This window comes from Mus caroli, unplaced genomic scaffold, assembly GCF_978045245.1.
Source record: "Mus caroli unplaced genomic scaffold, Mus_caroli_1 scaffold_5, whole genome shotgun sequence".
In the NCBI taxonomy this organism is placed as follows: Eukaryota; Metazoa; Chordata; class Mammalia; order Rodentia; family Muridae; genus Mus; species Mus caroli.
In genome coordinates this window covers 150,050,246-150,070,868 of record NW_028227260.1, presented here as the reverse complement: position 1 = coordinate 150,070,868, position 20,623 = coordinate 150,050,246, and the positions used below count along the sequence as shown (strand labels likewise).

The 20,623-nt window shown below is 43.0% G+C and overlaps 1 pseudogene; it reads right to left on the bottom strand.

Moving 5' to 3' along the window:
• Positions 1-232: 232 nt before the first annotated feature.
• On the bottom strand, positions 233-1,630 carry LOC110287052 (pyruvate kinase PKM-like; annotated as a pseudogene).
• Positions 1,631-20,623: the final 18,993 nt, after the last annotated feature.

Here is a 20,623-nt window from a genome sequence, read left to right as displayed (position 1 = left end):
GTCCCAGCCCACTAGCGCCACACTATGGCCAAGCGTGAGCATTACAAGCGTTGGTGGCCTAATGGATGGGATTGGGGAAGGGATGGGGCAGGGGCTAGAAGAGGGCCTCCAAATGGCCATCAAGGCACAGGCACTACACACATGGTGTTGTTGAAGCCACAACCAGGGCACCACTTGGTCAGCACAATGGTCACATCTCCCTTCTTGAAGAAGCCTTTGGCCTTGCCAATATTCATGGGAAATTTACATGAAGGTTAACATCCTTAGTCCAGGCGTCATATACCTCAGAGGGAAGATGCTGAGGTACAGATGGGCCTGGTGAGCAGTCTGGGGATTGCTCCATGTGATCAGCCTCCAGAGGGTAGTCCCCTTTGGCTGTTCCTCCTGACAGCATGATGCAGTCTGCTCTATCTAGGATGACATTGGCCACATCACTGGCTTCAGCATGGGTGGGGTGTGACTTCTTGATCATGCTCTCCAGCATCTAGAAGGGGACAGTCAAGGGCTCTTGTAAGAGACCATCACTAAATGGCAGAAGACCAGGCTGAGACGTTAGGCCACCTTCAGTGATAATTGCCAAGATGATCCCTTGAAGATTGTGCAGGTGCACAGATCACAGCTGTGTGTGCCCAAAGGACAGGACAAAGGCAGGTCCCCTAGGTGGAGAATGCAGAAGGAAGGAAACAGCACATGCCTGTGTGGCACAGATGACAGGCTTTTCAGCTCACTTGCATCGTCCAATCACCATCTTCTGAGCCAGGAAGACCTCTGCAGGAATCTCAATGCCCAGGTCACCACGATCCTGTCACTGTCCTCCAAAATCTCATCAAACCTGTGGACACCTTCATGGTTCTCTATTTTGCTAATGATCTTGATGTTCTTGCCCTTCTCTCCCAGGACCTTCCAAACCCCATGCACATCGGCTGCCTTGTGGATGGAAGATGCAAACACCATGTCTACATCTTGCTCCGCTTCAAACTTCAGATCCTGGACTCCCTTTTCTGACATGGTGGGGAGGTCCACAGCAGCCCCTCTTGTTGCCCAAGGAGCTACCATTCTCTACCTCTGTCACTAGGAAGTCAGCACCTTTCTCTTTCACCTGCAGTGAAATGAATGTACCATCCGCTTAGATCTTGCTGCCCACCTCGACCACCTTGCAGATGTTCTTATAGTCCAGCCACGGGATGCTCTCGTTACAGTATTCCATGTAGGTATTGTCCAGGATCCCTTCATTATTTCCACTTTTGCATGTGCTGTTACCCTTAATGTCTCATCCCAATCTCAGATTCCTTTGTGTCCAGAGCCATGGAAAGTGAATGGTAGAGAATGAGATCAGGAGCTTTCTGTGGCTGCATGGATGCTCTTGATGGTCTTTGCATGGTACTCATTGGTTCTATGAGAGAATTTCAGCCGAGCCACATTCATTCCAGACTTAATCATCTCCTTCAGCATCTCCACAGATTGGAAAGCAGGGTCAATGGTACAAATGATGCCAGTGTTGTGGGCCGTGATGGGCACAGGGTCAATGTCCAGGCTGCACATGTGTTCGAGGAACGTTGTCAACTATGGCTGCATGGAGATGCTGGGTCTGAATGGAAGCAGTCATTGCTTTGCTGTGTGGCTTTGGCATGGTTCCTGAGGTCTTCAGTGTAGTAGGGTGCACTCTGGATCCTGCTGTAATACCTAAATTAGACATCTGCAGAATCAGGACACCTCACTGCTGTCCTTAAAATGTCTTGATCTCTCCCCCTCCCTACTCCTACACATACTCTCTCCCTTTCTCCATCTGTCCTATCCCTCATTTTCCCTTTTTTCTTGCATCTCCCACTTTCACTTCTGCACTTCTTCTCACTCATTCCTTTCCTCATTTTCTGGAAACCTTCCCTCTTCTGATTTTTGAAGATGATGATTCTTGGAGCTTCCCATTGTTTAATTTAAATGCAATGCTTTATTGGTTATTTGGAAATTTCACATAACATGGTCTCAGATCCCATTTACTTCCCAGTCCTCTCAGGTCCACTCCCACTCTTAAGACCTCCACCAAAACAAAAGAAGAAAAAAAATACTAAGTCCAATTTGTGTTGCCCATATGCTCGCTGGAGCATGAACAAACTAGCCAGCCCTTTAAAGATTACCAAGTCCTTTCCAACCCCACCAGAAGCCATCATCAACTGTGAAGAGCTACACTTCATCACCCTTACCATAATTTTTAGGAGTTATCTTCAAAGAGTTTCTTTTTGGGGGTGAGATGGAAGTGGGGAGATAAGTTGTTACAGAAAGAAGCCGTCTTTGCCTCTCATTCGCAACTGTGAGGCCACAGTCACTGATATCACTGCAGAGGAAGCCTCTTGTCCTTCACAGTCAGCAGCAGCACAGATGATGGATGTCCACATAGTTTCTGGCTATAGCAGAAAGCATGGCATCACTGCTCACTTGGCTCTGTTCCACCAGCTTTCCTTCCAATTTCATGAGTTTTAAAAAGCATCTCCTCATGGACCTGCCCTTCTCTAGTTTTTCCAGGAATGCTGTGGGGCCTGCAGATTCCTTCACCACCATCTTGACTCCCTTTGATGCTTATGTAGGACTCTCAGGATTCTCAGAACTGTTTTGAGGTGGCAGGTACTGGCTTCCATCAAAGCCATACTCCAGGTTTTCATCCCCAATGGCTTATTCCTCCGTCTGACTCTGCAGCACTGGCTCCTCCCCACCTGCTCCAGCAGCTCACAGATGGAGTAGATGTTGGGGTGGACTGACTTGAAGTGCTGGATCTAAGCTAGGATGGCAGCCCATGTGGTTGTGCTAAAGAGATCAGAGTCCACATGAGATGGTGCTCTCCTGTAATAACACCACGGAAGAGGCAAACGCAAGTGGGTCAACATGAACTTGAGGCCAGCCTGGACTCCATGGCAAGTTTCAACACAGACAGAGTACATAGAAGGACTCTGAATAAAAATGAAGAAGAAGAAGAAGAAGAAGAAGAAGAAGAAGAAGAAGAAGAAGAAGAACAACAACAACAACAACAACAACAACAACAACAACAACAACAACTAGTGTGAAGCCTCCTGAATGGAATCCCAGCTTATTAGGAAACAGAAGCAGGTGTATTGGTTGATTCCAAACATAAGGCCAACAGAGTAGCACAGTGATGCCCTATATCTCACAAAGAAAAGAAAGAGCAAGTAGATGAATAGGGCTTAGTAGGGAGCACAGACACAAACTGTCACTCACATCAACAGGCAATTGTATAAGGGACAAGTGCAATGTGCTGACGTAAATGATGCTGAGACACTTGGAGATCAGCAGGCAACAGAATGTCCTTGAGCCCAAATCTCTTACTATATTAAAAAATGCCTCTTGTGAGACTACGCCGGGGCCTAGCAAACACATAAGTGGATGCTCACAGTCAGCTATTGGATGGATCACAGGGTCCCCAATGGAGGAGCTAGAGAAAGTACCCAAGGAGCTAAAGGGATCTGCAACCCTATAGGTGGAACAACAATATGAACTAACCAGTACCCCGGAGCTCTTGACTCCAGCTTCATATGTATCAAAAGATGGCCTAGTAGGCCATCACTGGAAAGAGAGGCCCATTGGACATGCAAACTTTATATACCCCAATACAGGGGAATGCCAGGGCCAAAAAGTGGGAGTGGGGGGGAGGGTATGGGGGACTTTTGGGATAGCATTGGAAATGTAAATGAGATGGTCTTAGTTGCTTTGCTAGAAAGATGTAGTAAAGTGAGAATCAAGACTAAAATGTGCCTGATCCTCACAATAGTAAATAAAGGCGGAATAATAAGAAATACAGGGCGCTTTCAGAATCACACTAAAAAGAGAACTAGGCCGGGGACAAATTTGTGTCTAAGGAAAAACATCTAGGTCCAAGGGTAAAGCCACAGGTGTGCACTATGATGAAGCAAGGCCACGTAAAAACTGTTGCTTTAAACTTAAAATGAGCACATCAGAACAAAACATTGATTTAAATCAACATCCCCTTTAGGTAATACGTAATCCCCTTACGTAACTCCCCCTTTACATAAAATTCTATCTGTGAGATAACTCTTTTCTATTTAGAGAACATTTTGCATTAAGGATATATAGGGCTGAAAGCAATAAAGAAAGGCGATATAGCTATTTCCTGCTTCATTCTGTGTGTGTGTGTGTGTGTGTGTGTGTGTGTGTGTTTCCTGTGAGCAACTCCTTTCTTTTCTGGTTTACAAAGAGTTAACCAGCCAAATCACTAAGGGGCTCTTGGCTGCCTGGCTAGAAAAGAGAGTGCTAGCAGTAAATTTTCCACTTAATCTCCTGCTGCTAGGCAACAGATGTTAATAGCCCAAGCCAGTGGTTTCTAACCTTAGAATAAGCAAGAAAAAAAATCAGGACTTTTAAAGAAGCCATCAGCTTCAGAATACAGCATAGATAGAGAGTTTTAAGGCAGGAGATCATCAGTCTTCTGCCTACATCCAACTCTGTGTCCTGCTTCAAACCATTCCAGGGTGGGCAGGCTACCTGCCCTGGTCTAAGGTGCTTATTTTAGTCCAAAGTCCTATATCTTTGATACATTCTCTGGGAAGGCAGAAGAAGGGAGATCTTTGTGAACTAGTCTGGTCTACAGATTAAGTTCTAGGCTAGCCAGATCTTTCTCAATATTTCTTTGGCTTTCTGGAGTCTTTTGTTCTAGTTCTGTGAAGACCATCATGACCATTTTGATGGGAGATTGCATTGACTATGTAAATTGATTTTGGTCAGATGGTCAATTGCACAATGTTAATGCTACCTATCCATCATCATGGAAAGTGACTTCCATATTAAAGTGACTTCCTCAAACTCTTTTCTTTAGAGATTTAAAGTTTTCACTGTAAAATCCTTTTGCCTCCTCATTAGGTTTATTACCAGATATATATTTTTAAGGCTATTCTGAATTGGAGTGGTTCTATGATGTCTTTCTCAACATGCTTGGTTTGGGTATATATAAAGGCTACCGACTTTCATAAGTTGATTTTGTAACCTGCCACATGGCTGAATGGGTTGATTATTTCTAGAAGTCTTCTAGGCGATTCTAGAACCTGTCAACTTGAGAACATTAACTATCATACAGTTCATAGCAAGTGAAAGCAAGCATGTCGAGAACTTGGTCCCTCTGCAAGTATTAAAATCATGTAACCAGATGGTAGCAGAGTTCAATGCAGCTCTAGTCCATGGTGCTTGGCAGGTGGATGCTGAGGTTAATATAAGGGCCGAGGAGATGTCTCTGCTGTTACATCTTCTGTGCAGACAGGAGGAACTGAGTTTGGATTTTTTAGGTGTTGTATGAAAAAGAAGCACAGGCTAGTTTGACTCTTTAAGTTTAGCACATAGAGGTGTCAAGGCAGACTGAGCTCCACAGCTGCGTGGCTAGTCAGTTGATCCACTACATGAGCACTGGGTTCAGTGAGGAACTATGTCCCAAAAGATATGGTGGAAAGCAACCCAAAAAGACAATGTCAACTTTTGGTCTCCACATGCACAGTCACATACATATGCATGCATAAAGCACATAGGTGTGCATCAACATTTACATTACCCACATGCACACATGAGCACACACACACAGATACACAGGCACACACACACACACACACACACACACACACACACACACACACACGAGGTAGCATGAGTTCAAGGCTGATACTGCAGTACTCTGTCTCAAGAAAATAGGACAACAGTCAAACCTGCACTCATCCTAGCCAGACAAAAATCCTAACAGGGAACAGGGATGAAAACACAATGTCCCCCTGTTCATCAAGAAACCATTTGCAATTGTTAGCTGCCAGGATTACTTCAATGGAGTAATACTGGGGTTTGCAGAGGAGAAACCAGGAAATGTAAATAAATAAAATAACCATTTAAGAAAAAAGAAAAAGGACAAAATAAATACTATAACTTGCATAAATAAAAAGAGAAAATCCAATGTATTTCTACCTTCAAGCAAATAACAATTGAATATTAATGAGCAATACTTTTTACAAACACCACCCAAAATTATGTACACACTGACACACTTAGCTAAGGATGCAAATGGCTTGTAGAATGAAAGTCACAATGGGGCTGTGAGAAACTGAGATGGAAGGGAATGGAGAGAGATGCTTTGTTCTGTGCTTAGTACATTCAAGAGAGTTGAAAATGTCAAAAAGTTTCCCAAATTCACCCACAGATCCGAAGCTATGTCAATGAGAATACTAGCAAGATGTTTGGGGAAACCAAGAATCTGTATATAAAATTCATACTGGAGTGCAAAGCACACTGAATAGCCAAAGCAACACTTAGAGCAAAACCGCAAGGGCAGGGGCTGAGACGCAACCTGACTCACACTATACTAATGCTTCTGGCACTGACATCATGTGGTCCCGATGAAAAGATCAGCCAGAAGCCATGTAGGGGTGGTGTTCATCTGGAATGCACAGCAGCGAAGAGGCAGATGCAAGAGCATCAGCACCAGTTTGAGTCCAGCCTGGTCCTCACAGCATGTTTCAAGCCAGGCAAGGGTACAAAGGAGAAATCTTATTTTTGTCAAATCAAATCAAAGGCAAAGAGAGACAGAAGTTGTAGTTCCTAAATAGAATTCCAGTCACCCTGGAAGTGAAGGACAGGGAACTGCTTCATCTCCAAATTGTAGGCCACCATGAGGCTACAGTGTGACCCTATATATTTTATATTTATATGATATTATATTTTATATATTTCTATATATTTTGCCATTAATTTATTTATTCACTTTACAATAAGATAACAGCCTTCTTCACTTCCCTGTTCCCCCTAACAAACATAGATTCTCCCCTCTGCTTCACTGCTGAGAAGAGCGAGGCCCCCCCCCCCCCCAGGGTACCAACCCACCCTGGCACATCAAGTCTCTGTAGGACTAGGCACATCCTTTCCCAGTGAGGCCAGACAAGGCGGCTCGGTTAGGGAAACAGAATCCACAGGCAGGCAACAGATTTAGGAATGGTTCCCACTCCAGTTGTTCTCAGACCCCCATGAAGACCAAGCAACATTTCTGCTACATATGTGTGAGTGTGGGTCTAAGTCTAGCCAATGTATGTTCTTTGGTGGTTCAGTCTCTGAGAGCCTCCAAGGGTCCAGGTTAGTTTTACTCAGTTTGTCTTCTTGTGGAGTTCTTATCTCCCTCAGGCCTGCAGTCCTTCCTCCTATTCCTTCATAAGAGTCCCCAAGCTCCATCCACTGTTTGGCTGTAGGTGTCTGCATCTGTCTGAGTCAGCTGCTGGGTGGACCTTCTCAGAGGACAGTCTCACTAGAGTCTCAGAGACAGTCGCTCCTGTCTGCAAGCATAAGAGAGTATCATTCCATGGATATTTTGTTCCCCCTTCTAAGGATGGAAGTATCCACACTTGGGTCTTCTTTCTTCTTGAGCTTCATGTGGTCTGTGAATTGTATCTTGGGTATTCTGAGCTTCTGGGCTAATATCCACTTATCAGTGATTGCATATCATGTGTGTTCTTTTGTGATTGGGTTACCTCACAATGATATCCTCCAGATCCATCCATTTGCTTAAGAATTTCATAAATTTACTGCTTTTAATAGCTGTGTGGTGCTCCATTGTGTAAATGTACCACATTTTCTGTATCCATTCCTCTGTTGAAGGACATCTGGGTTCTTTTCAGCTTTTGGCTATTATAAATAAGGCTGCTATGAACATAGTGGAGCATGTGTCCCTATTACATGTTGGAGCATCTTCTGGATATATGCCCAGGAGAGGTATTGCTAGGTCCTCAGGTAGTACTATGTCCAATTTTCTGAGGAACCACCAAACTGATTTCCAGAGTGGTTGTACCATCTAGCAATCCCGCCAGCAGTGGAGGAGTGTTCCTCTTTCTCCACATCCTCACCAGCATCTGCTGTCACCTGAGTTTTGATCTTTGCCATTCTGACTGGTGTGAGGTGGAATCTCAGGGTTGTTTTGATTTGCATTTCTCTGATGATTTTTAATCATCAGGGAAAATTTTTGAAAAAAAAATTTTAGGTGCTTCTCAGCCATTCTGTATTCCGCAGTTGAGAAGTCTTTGTTTAGCTCTGTACCCCATTTTTAATAGGGTTATTTGATTCTCTGGAGTCTAATTCTTGAGTTTTTTGTATATTTTTGATACTAGCCCTCTATCGGATTTAGGATTGGTAAAGATCTTTTCCCAATCTGTTGGTTGCCTTTTTGTCTTATTGACAGTGTCCTTTGCCTTACAGAAGCTTTGCAATTTTATGAGGTCCCAATTGTCAATTCTTGATCTTACAGCACAAGCCATTGGTGTTCTGTTCAGGAATTTTTCCCCTGTGTTCATATGTTTGAGACCATACAGAGATGCCCCACCTGGGGATCCATCCCATATATAACCACTGAACCCCAGACACTATAGTGGATGCCAACAAGAGCTTTCTGACAGGAGCCTGATATCGCTGTCTCCTGAGAGGCTCTGCCAGTGCCTGATAAATACAGAAGTGGATGCTCACAGCCATCCATTGGACTGAGTACAGGGTCTCCAATGAAGGAGCTAGAGAAAGTACCCAAGGAGCTGAAAGAGTTTGCAGCCCCATAGGAGGAACAACAATATGAACTAATCAGTACCCCCAGAGCTCCCTGGGACTAAACCACCAACCAAAGAAAACACATGGTGGGACTCATGTCTCTAACTGCATATGTAGCAGAGGATGGCCTAGTCAGTTATCAATGGGAGGAGAGGCCCTTGGTTCTGTGAAGGTTCTATGCCCCAGTATTGGAGAATGCCAGGGCCAGGAAGTGGGTGGGTTGGTGAGCAGGGGGAGGGAGGAGGGGATAGGGTATTTTTGGAGGGGAAACCAGGAAAAGGGATAACATTTGAAATGTAAATAAAGAAAATATCTAGTAAAAAAAAAGAGCGAGTATCATTAACAGTGTCAGGGATTGGCGCTTGCCCATTGCATGGGTCTTAAGTTGGGCCAGTTATTGTTTGGCCATTTCCTCATTCTCTGTGCCATCCTAGTCCCTGTATTAATAGTGTGATCATATATTTTAATGTGATAAAATAAAATGTGAAAGGTTGGTGGTACACATCTGTAGCCCTAACAATCAGAGTTCAGTGACAAGAGAACTGGAACAAAGTCGAGTCCAGCCTGGTCTACATGCTGAATTCCAAGTCTGTCTAGACTAAGGAGTGGGAAACTGACACACACACACACACACACACACACACACACACTAATAGAAATGTACTGTAGTGGCACTTTGTAAGAGTGTGTCACTGACCCATAGCCACACACCTAGTAGGTGATCCATTGCGTCTTTTCCTGCATCATTACCAATGATGAAGGCAATATATGTACTTACAGAAATGTGATCATAAGTTTTTAGACTGGTCTTGTCCATAATAGCCCCAAACCAGAAGCATTCCAACTGTCTCCATGTACAGCATGGGGATAAATATAATATACAGGGGATAAATAAAATGTACAGCACAGGTGAGGCTCCAGGAGGAGGCTGAGGGAAGGAAGGGAAAAGGGGTGCTTTTAACTTTTTAACTTCATTGGCTTGTTTTTCAGTTAAGTGGAATTTTACTGGTTATTTTCTTTATTTACATTTCAAATGTTATGCCCCTCCACAACCCCCTATCCTCTGCCCCCTGTTCCTATGAGGGTGTTCCCCCACCCACTTATCCACTCCAAACTCCCTGCCTGCACATTCCCCTTCGCTGGAGTATAGAGCCTTCTCAGGACCATTGGTGACTGACAAGGCCATCCTTTACTGGATGCCATGGGTCCCTCCATGTGTACTCTTTGGTTGGTGGTTTAGCTCCAGGGAGCTTTGGGGGTCTGGTTGGTTGATATTGTTGCTCTTCCTATGGGGCTGCAATCCCCTTCAGCTTCTTCAGTCCTTCCCCTAATTCTTCCACTGGGGTCCCCGTGCTCAGTTCGAAGGTTGTCTGTGAGTATCTGCATCTGTATTAGTCAGGTGCTGCCCAAGCCTCCTAGGGGACAGCTAATATGAAATGTCTACCGAGATGCTCATGTGCTGGAGCCTAGGGTCTCAGTCAGTGGTGCTATGGTGGAAGGCTGTGAAAACTTTTAGGACATGGGTCCTAACTGTTGACGCTGAGCCATAGGAGTGGGGCTTAAAGGGCAGAGGCTGGGTCAATTTTCTTCCCAGAATCTATGCTTTCTGTTTTACATTCAACTGATGCATGAGAAATGCCATGTTACAAGTTCCCGTCAACAAAGACAGAGGGTTAGCTTTCAGGTCTCTTCCTACAGTGTTCCTACTGTGTCTCTTAAACATTGTGTGCCAGAATAAATCCTTTCTTACTTCGTTGCTTGTGTTAGAAATTTAGTCAGGCAATGAAGTAAGAGATACAGAAAACTCTCATCCTGAGTGGTGTTGTTGCTGATAAACCAGACCATGAAATTTTTGAAACTTTAGAAGTGGTTTGTATAAAGAATGTAAAAGTCTCTGGACCTTCAGGCCAAGGTAACCTTTTATTCTTATAAGGAGAGCTTAATGGGACATTCTGCTGAACATTTAGACAGAAATGTACGTGGTGAAGGCTGTGCGTAGGAGGTTCCAGCCGTTAATGAGAACTCTGTATTTGAGCTACATTATTGCAAAATATCTAGCTATGTTCTCTCTGTCCTGAAAATGTGAGCAAAGCTAAATTATAGAGTAATGGACTAATTATTTTGATAAGAGAAATGTCAAGAACACACAAGTCATTTGGGTCTAGGAGATGGATCATTGGGCAATGTGCTTCCTGCTCTAGCATGGAGTCTGGGTTTGGATGTTCATTATTCATGAAAAAGTCAGGTATATCAGCCCAAACCTGCAACCCTGGCACTGAGAGGAGGGGACACATAGATCTTGGGGATCTACTCTTAGCCTCAATTCTGACCTCCTGTTTCAGTGACAGAGAATAGGGTAGAGAAGCAATATAGACAGGTATCGTAATCTCAGCTCTCATACTTTATGTGTACCCACAAGGAAGAGCTCACCTCTTCACATACATGTGAAGATGCATTCATAAAGACACATGTATAAGATGAAGATGCCATAAAGAATTTTATTGCTTTCTACTTTAGCCTAAAAATTAATTCATAAAATGAATGCAAGAAATTCACTTTTAAAAGTAAACAAAGGAAAACTCAACAGGCAGTAGCAGCGATAGGCTAAGTGTGGAACCCAAGGACCTTGAACCATCTTCCTACCAGAAGAGTAAACCCATTATTCTGAGAAGGGTGACAATGGGAGATTTGTGTCCTGGAAGTACAGCCTAGAGGACATAGCTGGCCACTGTTTTCACATGTGACTGGGCTAGGGGAGAGTTTCTCATCACGGTTACTTTGAAAAGACTTGGGAAGCACATGAAGGGTCATTATGAGTTGATTATTCAATACTATTTTGATCTGAAGGTTATTAGAAATTGAAGTGAAAGTGTGTAGAGACATGCTTTCAAACTTTAATGTCTCTTTTTAGAAATGGTGGAAAAGTTGTAAGGTTATTGAGAAAAGTGTGTGGATAGATCAAGTATAGAAGAAAGAGACTAAGGGGAACAATTTGAGATGGGGAACTTTAACATATCCATCATGTGTTTGGATGGACAACATCTATCTGCCAACCTCCTTCCTCACATTGGTGAGTACTGATTGTATTCATGCCTGCCAAAGCCAATGTTTCTCTCTCCTCTCTGGGAACTCCTTATGACAGTAGCTGAACCACTCTTAGGGACTCAGAGTCATTTCATATATGCTGAAACCCCCAATCTACTAACCATTACTTCTCCTAGACAACTCCTCAGACACAGATGAGCATAGGGTGAGGAACAGAACAACTCACTTGCAGGGACTAATTGTTACTGTCTCTTCACTGTCTTTCTCTATACAACACTGGACCTTTGGCCTGGAGACAATCAGATTGTGTCTCAACATCAAACTGACTCCGATGTCATGAGGACATATAGGACCTGTTCAAAGAGCCCTAGGGAGTATATTCATGAACTAGAGAAGAATCACAAGATGAGGTGAACAGGTGGGGGGGGCAGGCAGAAGGAGCTGTGTTATCAAGGGCCATTGCAGAAAGAATTCTCAGAAAGTGAAAGTAGAGAGGGGCACTTGGGACTGAGACCAAGGTTAGCGCTGGACCTCTCCACAAGTATGGGGATATCTCCACACACAAACACTCAGTGTGCCCATATACAGCATTCTCGAAGACTTCAGATTGGTGACCTGGTCATAAACACATTTGGTGACACTCAGGCTCTTGTAAGTGGAAAAGGAGAACAAATAAGAGCACCAGCACCTCTGACATACTTGGGCAAAGGCCATTGCTCAGGTCTCCCATGTGGCCTTAGCATTGCCCAGTATGGGCTATCTTGACTTCCTAGGTGTACCACTGAGGTTTTCCAACACAGAGTGCACTCAGAGCTGAATGACACACATGTCCAGCAGAGTGGTTACATTTACATATTTGTCTTTTCCAATTCATCCAGGATATTTGCACATCTTTCCTTGAGGAAGTGTGGGCAATGATGAACAAATCACAGAAAAGTGCCTACAATATTATGAAAAAGAAATGACACCAGAATGATTAATCCAGTTAACAGGAAATTATGGTTCAGACTAGCCTGGGTATCTCCCGGTTCCTTCCTTTTCATGCAATAGCTTCTCGCCTATAGCAGGTCACCTCTTTTCACCTTCTTTTTCTTCAGAGAAAAATGTCAAAGATGCAGTTGTTGAACATACTACTCTTCAGTTTGAGGCAGGGCTGAGATAAGAGATCAACCACCCCAAGATTTGGGTCTGCAGCCTCCAATTTCCTCTTCTGCTGGCCTTTGTTAAACACATACTGTGATGGCTATCCTGAAATAAAATGCCTAAACACACAGTTACGCTGTGTATTCTCCCTTGGAGATGGAATGGATTCTGCCTAATTAATTAGTAACCTGTCATAATTTCCTTTCATAGAGGACATCATAAGAGATTTTTTCTACTTCTATCATGTTTAATATTCCAAATAGATTTTAAAAACTGGTTGAGTGCATGTTACTTTTAGCTTCAGAAGATATCATGTATATTTAAGAAGCATTTAACTATTATAAATTATTTTGATGACTTAAAAAAATGTCTGAAACAGCCAAATTGGTTGAAAAGATTTTGGATTAGATAGGTTATGCGTCACCGAGGAGAAGTCAATGGGAAAGTGTCTATTAATACACAGAGTGCCTATTAGGCTGAGGAAAATGACTGCAGAGAGAGGATGCTGAAGCTTTCAGAACATCATTAATACAGTAAAAATACCACAGAAATGTACTAAGACATTCAAGTGCTGCAAGTTTGTTAAATTTGCCTATAAAAATATAATTGGATTCACCATCAGCTCTAGCGAGCCTCTATTAAGCATGTTCCATTAAATCATAATGCCTTACATCAGATGGCAGAACTATCTATCCTATGTAGATAATGTTAGTCAAAGTGCCGTTTTCTGTGACACTTTTTCATAGAATTTAATGATAGTGTTTCTCTTCCCTAAAATATGAGGTCTTCATGATGTGAATGAAAAATTTGCCTCCAGAGTTGCTGATCCTGTTGCCATGGCTTCCAATAAGCTAAGATGAATACTGTCTAATTCCTGTTCAGTACCTTCATCTAGTTTTTGTTAAATTTATAAAAACTTTAATATAAAAATTCTGCAAATGAATAAAACACAATTTTAAAATTAATTTTAATACACTTTTTAGTTATTTTTAATATTATACTATAATTATAGTATTTTCCTGTTCCCTCCCTCCCTCCTACCAAACTCTCCTATGTATACCTTCCTTTCTCTCTTTTAAATTCATGCCCACTTTTATTTATTAATTGTTGTTACATGAGTATATGTACATGTATATAAACAAATATTCCTAAACTCAACCCCCTTTGTCTGTATAATGATTCTTTTTTTTGTTTGTTTTTGTTTTTCTCTGTAGCCCTGGCTGTTCTGAAGCTCACTCTGTAGACCAGGCTGGTCTCAAACTCAGAAATCCACCTTCCTCTGCCTCCCAAGTGCTGGGATTAAAGGCGTGCACCACCATGCCCGGCTTTTTTTTTTTTTTTTAGATTTATTTATTTTTATTTATTTGAGTGCACTGTAGCTGTCTTCAAACACACCAGAAGAGGGCATTAGATGGTTGTGAGCCACCATGTAGTTGCTGGGATTTGAACTTAAGACCTCTGGAAAAGAGGTCAGTGCTCTTAACCACTGAGCCATCTCTCTAGTCCCATGTATAATGATTCTTGAATGTTCTAATGCTTTGATTTAATTGGGAATCTGTGTGTCCAAATGCTGAAGGTCCTTGTCTGCAACTGGATTTTGATCAATCAATAAAGATGCCAGTGGCTAGTGGTTGGGCAAAGGGATACTGGGCAGGATCCTTAGATTTGTGTGGGCTAGGATGCTGGAGAGAGGAGGAGAGAGGAGGGTTGCCATGTTTCAGAAGGAGATGGATAAGATTTAGAGCTGCAGAAGGAACATCATCCAAAATGTAGGTGAGAAAGAATGTGGTCCCCAAAAGGGCTGCTCAGAACCATCTTGGGCAGCAAAGACTAGGGGGCCACCCAGAAGGGACAGGGCAGCAAAGATATATCATAGATTTAGAGGGTGTTGAGTCAGGAGTGCTGGAGTATTATGATAGCCAGGCAGAGAATTAGAACTGCTCAGCCTTTGAGCTAACCAAGGCATTTCAAAAACAAGTGTGTGTGTGTGCTCAAGAATGTGTGTGTCTTTCATTCATGGATCCAAAGAGTTCCTGGGTAGGTGGCTGGAGGTGTGCAGCCCTCCAGGAACACACTTGTATGTGTGGCTTCAGGGCTGACCATTTGGTATTTCATAGCATTTATTTTGATTATAGTCACCCTTCCTCCTAACTCTTATGAAATCTACTCTGCAAATTTTTGTCTTTTTTTTTTTTTTTGAATGACCAATCAAGTCCAATTTGTGCTGACATATACCTTGTGAGTACAGGACCATCCACTAGGTTGTAGTCAATCTGTCAGAGGACACACACTTTTTAAAAAAAATGTAATACTGTTTATTTAACTTAATATTTCAGCATTCTAAACATACAAAAAATAACAGAATATTGCAAATTGCGTTTAGTTCTAGAGGGTTCTTGAACTTCCACTGATGCAGTAGTTTGTCACTTTGCTGGCAACGATGAGTCCTACAGTTTCTTTATAAAGTTTAAAATCTACTGCACTTAACTAAAGAAAAAACTCCAAACACTTCTGCCAGCTGACCCCTCTGCATTCCCACAACTAAGAATGTCAGCAGAACGCTATGCCACTGTGTACAAAAACAAGACAACCTGAAGCTAAATGGATGCCCGCCGCAGTATCAACAGGTCCAGCCTCACAGTGCACACCCTGAGCTACGGCCCCTCCAAGAGGCATCTTGCCCTCACAGCCTCCATGCCAAACAAGGAGCATCAAGAATTTGCCTGGGTTGTTTTGTTCTCTTTACAAACTATAGATATGTACAGTTGACAACTCAGGATTTCTAGCCAATAACCATATAGTTAACACTACCTTATGAATTGAGAACAAAATGCCAGAAACATCTTCAAAAGCCTTGTCACACCAACAGCAAAGTGCACTGAGTGAGGAAGACACGAGAGTGCCTTTTCTTTTTTTAATATTTTTTATTACATATTTTCCTCAATTACATTTACAATGCTATCCCAAAAGTCCCCCATACCCTCCCCCCCACTCCCCTACCCACCCATTCCCACTTTTTGGCCCTGGCATTCCCCTGTACTGGGGCATATAAAGTTTGCATGTCCGATGGGCCTCTCTTTCCAGTGATGGCCGACTAGGCCATCTTTTGATACCTATGCAGCTAGAGTCAAGAGCTCCGGGGTACTGGTTAGTTCATAATGTTGTTCCACCTATAGGGTTGCAGATCCCTTTAGCTCCTTGGGTATTTTCCCTAGCTCCTCCATTGGGGGCCCTGTGATCCATCCAATAGCTGACTGTGAGCATCCACTTCTGTGTTTGCTAGGTCCCGGCCTAGTCTCACAAGAGATAGCTATATCAGGGTCCTTTCAGCAAACGCTTGCTAGTGTTTAATAAATGTTTGGAGCTATGTACAACTTTGATACAGTTTCAGGGTGCTCCGGACACCCACGGCCACTTCTTGTAAACCACTGACACTTTGAGACACTACAATATGATTGTGATCAAATTTTGTAATTAAACCTGACAAGGGCAGTAGACAGGACTCAAATAAGATGTGTCAATCACAGCGCTCTCCTACTCTAAGGTATTCACAAGGAAACAGAGCTTTTATTCTTCTTCCTCCTCTTCTTCCTCTTCCTCCTTCTCTTCTTCCACCTTTTTCCCGGCAACTTTAGCAGGCCCCTTGGCCCCCTCAAACTTCCCTTTAGACTTACAGTCAGCGACATCCTTCTCATCCTTCTCCTTCAGCTTTGCTGCCTTGGTAATGTAGGCTGCTTTTCACTGTCACTGAAGTTCTTCCATATCTCACCCAGCTTTTTTTTCCACATCTCCAATGGATTTCATTTCGGGGTGGAATTCAGAGCAGAATAAGAAAAATCCAGATAGGTCTTTTGGGGGCATTCGGGTCCTTCTTCTTCTTGCTGGTCCATAATCTTTCAGCTGGTGCATAATCTTTCATCTCTGGATCATAGTGTACTTTATCTGTTTGCCAGTTCATCAAATTTTGATTTTTCTTTGCTAGACATGGTCTTCCACCTCTCAGAGCACTTCTTGGAAAACTCTGGAAAATTGACTGGAATTTCTGGGGTTTTCTTCTTATGTTCTTCCCTGCATGTCTGCACAAAGAAAGCATAAGCAGACATTTTGCCCTCTGGTTTCTTGGGGTCGCCTTTAGCCATCCTGACTGTATTGTTCACTAGTCTGAGCAGTACAGGGCAAGACGTGGCTCAGCACTGCCCAGCCTCGTGCTAGCTGCCTCCGCAAGTGCCACCTGAGGCCCCACTCTTGAAAAAGGCCAACTCTTGCTCCCTGCAGAGCCATAAACTGTCAGAAGCTCTTAAGTTAGCTGTGGGGGCTAATGAGTCACCTGCTCCCCTGTGCTCTAATGCTGACTGGCATCATCTTGCGCAGGTCTTTGCACACAAACTGTTGCTATGAGTTCAAAAGTGAAGCAGTCCTGTATTGTCTGTAGGACACTGTATTTCTCTGGTCCTCCCTGTTTTCTGCCTCTTATAAGCTTTCTATCCTCGCTTCTGCAGTAAGCCCTGAGCCTTGAGCCCAGGTGCCTATAATACACACACACACACACACACACACACACACACACACACACACACACACACACACACACACACACATCAGGTATATATATATATATATATATATATATATATATCAGGTATATATATATATATATATATATATATATATATATCAGGTATATATCAGGTATATATATATATATATACTTGATGTGTGTGTGTGTGTAGATAGATACATAGATAGATAAATAGATAGAGATAGAGATAGATAGATAGATAGATAGATAGATAGATAGATATCACTTATTCTGCATTGTGGTCAGTTGTGTGTTTCTGTTTCAACCACCACCATCCATTTCACAGAGAAACTTCCCTTATGAACAGTCAGAGCTACACTAAGCTATAGGTACAGAGATACCAGTTTAGCGGGCAGCTTCATACTATGTCTTTTTATCAAAACAATCATCTTGGGTTCATTCCCGGGGCCTGAAAGTTCCCCAGCAATGTGGTCCTGATCTGGTTTACACTACCAGGCATGCGTTCTCTCAGTTGTCATATTTTTATGGTTAGAGGAATAGTAATGGGGATCCGCATGAATGGTATAAATTATTGGCTCAAGCAGCAGCTCCACCGGCTTTCTAATCAGTAGCCCAGACTATAGAAATGTGCCCTTGTCTTCAATGGTCTCCGAGTTCAGGTGATGTCTGCTCTGGGCATTCTCCTACAGAGCCCCTGGATGCTTGCTTGCATTTTAACACCCATTCCCCAAAAATGACAGACCAGAAGGCCTCTGCTCTGTGAATGGTCCACTCCCCCGACTGGAAATGACAGGGCTTTTTTCTCTGCTGAACCCTGTTTCTGTGATCTCCTTCATGATGTTGCTACACTTGAGAACTGCCCACTCCACAGTCCCAGCTCAGAGAAACCCTTAGAGGTATCTGAGTGTTTATGAAATTGGAGCTTCTGCTGTTGCAGATTCCAGCCAGGTTTAGAGCATTAAGGAATTTGTGAGTTAGTGAGGGTACAATTGAAGGTTGAATGCAAAGAATGGACCATAGGGGAAAGTACTCAATATTATGATTACACCATTTAACAGTCTTTACATCTCTGTGTATTGAGGCATATGTATAATCTTAGGTCTCTGTATGATCATGGCACCTAGACCTTTCCACAATATAAAAAGAGACACAGTCTCAGAAACAAAAGCCAAATAAGAAACAGCAGAAAAAAAGAGGGGTTTGGAGAGATGTCTCAGTACTTTAATGGCTGAAGCTGTTTTTTTTTTCCCTCAGAGAACCAGAGTTCAGTTCCCAGCACCCAGAGTGGGGTGCTCACTAACCCCTGTAACTCCAGCTATGGGGAATCTGACATAATCCTCTGCCTTTCTCAGGCATGACTGGGGAAGCTGAATGAATGAATGAATGAATGAATGAATGATAGCTCAGGATTAGTGACCAGCAACTCCTCTTGTTGCAAGCAGACTTGGTACCTCACTGTGACACTTTGCCCAATACCACCTGAAGTGCTCTCACCAGCATCTTGTGTGATACCACCTCTGGCACAAGGTTCTTTGATATCTACATCACTGTTGCCTTTCTTCCCCATCCCCTGCTGCATTTATCTGCACACACCAGCACATTGTGTTCATCTGCACATGCCACCATGATGTGTTCACCTGCACACACCACCACAGTGCATTCACATGCACACGCCATCATGGTGTATGCAGTGTTGTCTCCTTCATTCTGTTCACGATTTACTTAATGTGCAGGCAGTGCACCACCAACTTCTGTGTGCAGCCACGTATTTCATATTCCAGCCTCTCCCAGAGCCTGTGGGCTCCTCCAGCGCTTTTCTTCACCTAATCTTTGTTCTGCACTCTTAATTACATCTCTCCTGCTTGCGCAAATGACAGTGTATTAAGAATATAAAGGCAAACATGGTAGCCCTGGAAACTAGGTTTACTTAGGACATTCCTTTTCCTTTAAGTTGCTGGGTTCCTTTTCATTTATGTGCAAATAATGTAATGAAAACCCTTTTCAGCTGTGATGAGACATGAAGAAAATTCGAGAGCCTTATCTGGAAATGTTTGCCTTTCAACCTGCACATAGAGAATTTTTTCAACATCCTGTCATGGTGATGGGCTCTCTGGACTCTGCCTCTCCAAGAGGATATGAAGACAGTGAAAGTTTCCAGCAGATAAAGCCAATGCAGCTCGAGACTACTGCAAGCAACCCCATTTGAACTCACTGGGTCCCTCCAATACAAACCAACATGTAATAGATGATGGACTAGTGATGAGAAAGGGCATCCTCCAATACAAACCAACATGTAATAGATGATGGACTAGTGATGAGAAAGGGCGTCGGCCTTAGTGGGAATCAAGAGAGGGTAATTTGAACCAGGTGTGCTGGTGCATGTCTTTAAGTGCACATCCTAGCACTTGGGAGGCAGAGACAGGTGGGACTCTATGAATTCAAGGGCAGCCTGGTCTACAGAGTGAGTACCAGGACAGTCAGGGCTGTTAGGTAGAGACCCTATCTCGGAAAAACAAACATATAAAACTAAAGAAAGAAAAAGAAAAAAAAATGGTAATTGGGATCTATACATGATCAATTAATTGTAATGTATATACGTATGATCAAAATATATTAAATATTTCTATAAAATGTCATAATAAAATATATTTTATTAGAAAACAATACAGTAATGTTCTTTTTAATATGACACAGAAGGGCTTCTGATCCCCTCAACAAGTGCTTCAGTGTTAAAAAGATGCTGAAGAAGACAAGATGCGAAGGAAATTCCTCCAGGTGAGAGCCAGGTGCATGAGCTCAGGACGTGTTCAGAAACACCCACACCCTCATCAGAAGCAGATGTCTTTGGGAAGGGCATTGGGAAGGCATCAGGTGAGAGGAAAGCATGGAGCATGGAAAAATACATCTCGGGCTTCCCTCTTCTTCTGTTGCATGCTGCAGCCTAGATATGTGACATAGACCCTGCACAAGTCCAGGCCTGTTGAGGTGAAGAACTAACCCAATAACAGCTGAGAGGTAGAATAGGACTTTACAATTAATTACCCTGTGACTTGACCTTCTTATGAAAGACATGTGACACTGGACACCTCTTCTACATACTCTGAGGTTTACTTCTTTGATCCACATAATGCAAGTGAATGATCATTGGCTTCACTTTCTAGTGACTGGTGAAGTGGCAGATCTATGTCAGACGATGGGGGCATCAGAATACACCCGATGGTATAACCAGAAGTGGTTTGGGTCAACACACACACACACACACACACACACACAAAAATGTAACTAAAATGAGTATCAATGTTTCACTGAGAAAGGTACATA